General features: G+C 41.5%; 1 long non-coding RNA gene across 1 annotated transcript; it reads left to right on the top strand.

The window, feature by feature from the left end:
- The first annotated feature begins 344 nt into the window (after window positions 1-344).
- On the top strand, window positions 345-2,090 carry LOC144581880 (uncharacterized). Its single transcript, XR_013533297.1, has 3 exons — window positions 345-636; window positions 871-933; window positions 1,466-2,090. It is a non-coding gene; the product is annotated as an uncharacterized LOC144581880 (long non-coding RNA).
- The last annotated feature ends 2,713 nt before the right edge of the window (window positions 2,091-4,803 follow it).

Genomic DNA, 4,803 nt, shown 5'->3' with positions numbered 1-4,803 from the left:
AAACTATCAAGAAGTAGTAGGATTAATATCAATTCTTCTTTGAATGTCTGGTAGATGTGCTCGCTTCAGCAGCACATATACTAAAATTGAATGCCCAGTACAATTTGGCTGTGAATCCATTTGGTCCTGGGACTTTTTTTGTTGGCAGATTTTTAAAATTATTTATTCAATCTCAGTGTTTGTCATTGGTCTTTTCAGGATTTTTATTTCTCCCTGATTGAAGCTAGGGGGTTTATATGTTTTCTGTAATTCATCAAGCTAGGGGGGTTGTATGTTTCCAGAAATTCATCCATTCCTCTAGTTTTTCTGCTTTATTTGTGTAGAATTGTTCATAGTAGCTTTGAATGATCTTTTGTATTTCCATGATGTCAGTTGTAATGCCTCTATTTTCATTTCTAATTGAGCTTATTTACTTCTTGGTTAATCTAGCTAGTGATCTATCAATTCTGTTTACTTTTTCAAAGAATCCCCCCCCTTTTTTTTTTTTTGTCAGAGTCTGGCTCTGTTGCCCAAGCTGGAGTGCAGTGGTGAGATCACAGATCTCAACTCATTGCAACCTCTGACTCCCAGGATCGTCATTCTCGTGCCTCAGCTTCCTGAGTAGCTGGGATTATAGGAGTGTGCCACCATGCCCAGGTAATGATTGAATTTTTAGTAGAGATGGGGTTTCATCATGTTGGGCGGGCTGGTTTTGAACTCCTAACCGCAAGTGATTCACCCACCTCAGCCTTCTAAATTGCTGGGATTGTAGGCTTGAGCCACCATGCCTGGCCCAAATTTTTGTTTCATTGCTTTTTGTATTTTTGTTTTTTTTGGGTTTCCATTTCATTTTTTCTGTTCTGATTTTCAATATTTCTTTTCTTCTGCTAGCTTTGGGTTTGGTTTGTTCTTGGAAAACTGCAAAGTTTTTAAAGGATGCAAGATTTCATGAAGGTGAGTAAAGTGATACTGGGGAACTGCTGAATCAGTCATTAAGAAATAGTTATTGGGGATCTACTTGGGTATCCAAATTGGGTACCATTTACTAGGTACTAAGTATTAGAGATTAACCTTGACTCTTCCAGCCTTCATGGAACTGACATACCAAACTTCCATAAAACCACTGGCAAATAGATCTGGTGAATTTGAACCAGCTAACAATCAGAAAAGATAATTAACAATATGATGTGATAGATGCTTTCAGTGGTTTTAAAACATGTCCACAAATTATTTGACATTCCTCCCACAAAAGGTAGAGCCTAATCTTTCTCTTCCTGCAAATGGGCTGGCTTTAGAAGTTTCCAAGGAAGAGAGTATGGCAGAAGTGATGCTGTATGACTTCACAAGCTGGGTTATAGAAGTGAAATGGTTTCTGCCTTCTCTTTCGGGGACCCACCTGAAGCTGCCATGCTGGGAAGACCATGTGGTGAGATCAGAGAGAAATGGAGAAAGAAGCTTAAGGAGTGCTTGTTGTTTTGTTCCCCAGCTGTTGGAGTCTTCCCAACTGAAATGCCAGATGTATGGATTAACAAGCCAACAGGAAACAGAGCTCCCAGACTGACTCCATCAGCTGGGGATGAGTAGAGAACAGGTGATCTATTCCCACTGTGTCCTGCTCAAATTGCCCATTTGTGAGCAAAATAGGTGATATTCTGAGCCACTAAGTTTTGGGGAAAGTTGTTACATAGCCATAAAAACTGGAAAAATGCCTCAAGTGAGCATGATAGGAATATCAAAGGATTCATAGAGACCCATGAGAAAATTGAAGAAATCTTTGCATATTTTTTGCACAAGTAACAATCTTTATAATCATTCTGTTAATGTCACATGGGAAATGTTGGATGTCAAATGGAGTAGTCATTCAATTCAGTTAAGAAGAGAAAGAAGGACATGAAGGATCATTGTTGTATTTAGGTGTTAGAGGGAGGTGGTGAGCCTATCAGATGGTGCTACTGTCCAAAAACGTCTTCCAGATGGTTCCTAAAACAGAGACCCTGCAGTTGGAAGTGCTTAGAAAGGCCTTGCCTGATATGAGACTAACAACACAATTCATGGTTCATTAGAACCAACCTTTACTTTGAATATCAAGATGCATGAATATCACACAGAGAATAAAGGGTCAACCATTTAAGTTTGGGAACTGAACTACTTGGAGTTTTTGTTTTGCACTCTCAGTCCCTCAGGATGGACCCAGCATTTTCCTTCTGATTGTTTTCTTCACTAACACAGTTAAGAAGAAGAGAATTTTTGCAGAATGTGGAATTTGGCAGAGGGAGAATATATTAGATTGGCTGCAGTTCCTTGCCTCTGGGCATGATTTGCTTCTTAAAGGTTAGAGCCAAGGGGATTCTTTATCTTCCAACATTTTCATTTAGGGCAATCAAACACCACAATCTGCAGTCTTCAGCTTTAGTGAATCTCAGACTTCAGTACAGAGGATGGTGTTTTATTATCTCCTTGGGTTGCTTTTGGAATTTTGAAAAAAGTCACGCTAACACTTCTACAGATTGGATGACTAAAACAGGGTAGAACAAACCACTTGAGTCTAGTTTCACTTAGGAAAACAATTTTCATTGTTCAGGACACCTGTAGTAAGGATACTGGTACAAGTAGCCTTTGGATTTCTTAGAACTCTCTTCTGTAAGCAGCCAGTACTCCCATCTTATTGAAGACACAGAGAGGGCATGTGGCAAATAAAAAAATATTGTTCATCATAGACAAATAGCACCAGATTTTTGTTTTTAAAGCTCTTACTGGTCAGCATAAACCTGATTTACCCACTATGAGCTTTTTTCCCTTCACAAACAAATCTACATTTGAAATCCTTTAGGGATGAATGTAGGAAGATCTGTCTGCTATGCCTGAATGTAGACTCAAAGTCGCAGTCCCAGCCTTGGCTGTCTAGTTAAGACACGACCATGCTTGAGCCACTAAACCCATTGAATCTCAGTGTCCATACCTGAAAACTGGGAGTAAATCATAACTACCTGCCACGGAGGTCAGAGGCGTACATGCTGTGGCTTGTGGATGGCCTCAGACAGGACCTGGCATAAAGCAGCTGCTCTACGAGTACTAATTGGCAACCTATGGACTCCTCCAAGCTTTACCTTTCTTATCAGCATGACAGGAGTGCTGTGAGGAGCAAGATGTGTGTGACAGGGCAACTGCAATGCAAGAGACAAATAGAAGGTGTGTGGCTATTCACTTCCATCTGGGGATTAAGAGGGATGCTGTGAACCCAAAATATCTGAGATAGGTCTCAGTCAATTTAGAATGTTTATTTTGCCAAGGTTAAGGACTCGCCTGTGACACAGCCTCAGGAGGTCCTGACGACACGAGCCCAAGGTGGTCAGGGTACAGCTTGCTTTTATACAGTATAGGGAGAGTTGAGACATCAATGAATATGTGTAAGATGTACATTGGTTCTGTCTGGTAAGGTGGGACATCTTGAAGTGGGGGCTTCCATTAGAAGTAGATAAGAGACAAAAGGTTGAATTCTTTTGAGTTCTGGATCAGCCTTCTACTAAATACACAATTTACTCTGGTTCAGTGAATCTGCATTTTTACATGAGCAATAGGGCAGAGGAAAAAATCAGATATACATTTGTCTCAGGTGAGTCTCAGAGGGATGACTTCGAGTTCTATCTGTCCTTTGTCTGCAAGGAATTTCCTTGTGGGCAGATTGTGAGGGAGGTATGTAGTTTTTTTTTTTTCCTTTGTAGTCATCTTATTTAGCAATAAAATGGGAGGGAGCCTTGCCTGATGCAGTTCCCAGCCTGACTTTTCCCTTGACTCAGTGATTTTGGGGCCCTGAGATTTATTTTCTTTTCACAATGTTAGTGGAGGTCATGATGAGCATGCCCTGAATAAGCAGTCTTCAAGATGATTTGCACAACAGCAGGACCTGGAAGCTGGAAAAGTCATCTGGCAATTAAGGGTTAAGGACTAATGTTCCCACCACAAATGTGGGCCCTGACCTTTATCTGTAAAGCAGAAGGGAACATCACTTTGTCAGAAGTGGGTGTATCATTCTTAGGCCTTTGGCAGGTTGGTATTTGTGATATTAGGATAGAATAAGAAATACGTGTTTGGTCTTCACCCCTGGTTTCTGGCATGGAGATTCTGAAACCTTTGGAATTTCCTGAGAGATTGGGGGTGAGAGGAACATCCATTCATAATAAGCTCCTTTCAATCACACTCAAGTTTATGCTAATGCAGTGACTCTGGGAGGAGTCACAGACCAGGGCAACCAACCATATGGTTAGAGGGTTAGAACATACAGCCCCACCCCCAAGCAGGAGAGGGGAGATGAATGTGGGAAGAACTGTCAGCTATGGTTATAGGTGAACTTGGCTTAATCATCTATAACCAAAGATTAAATCATGCCTACATAATGACGTCTCCATAATGACGTCTCCTAAATGGGGTTTGGAGAGCTTCTGGAATGGTGAACATGTGGAGGTGCTGGGAGGGTTTTGCATCTAGAGAGGGCATGGAAACTCTATGTCCCTGCCCCGTACCTTACCCTACTCATCTCTTCCACTTGCTGCTTCTGAGTTGCATTCTTTATAATAAACCAGTAAGAGTAGGCAATGTAAACTGTTTTCCTCAGTTCTGTCAGCTTTCTAGCAAATTACCAAGCCTGAGGCGGGGGTCATGGGAACCCCTGATTTATAGCAGATTGGCCAGAAGTCTGGGATGCCTGGGCTGGGGACTGGTATCTGAAGTAGGGGCAGTTTTGTGGGACTGAATCCTTAACCTGTGAGGTCTACACTAACCCTGGGTAGTGACAGAATTAAATTGTAGGACACCCAGTTGGCGTGT

This window comes from Callithrix jacchus, chromosome 3 (genome assembly GCF_049354715.1).
Source record: "Callithrix jacchus isolate 240 chromosome 3, calJac240_pri, whole genome shotgun sequence".
Lineage (NCBI taxonomy): Eukaryota > Metazoa > Chordata > Mammalia > Primates > Cebidae > Callithrix > Callithrix jacchus.
Note: the sequence above shows the minus strand (reverse complement) of the source record. Positions and strands in the feature narration are given on the sequence as shown.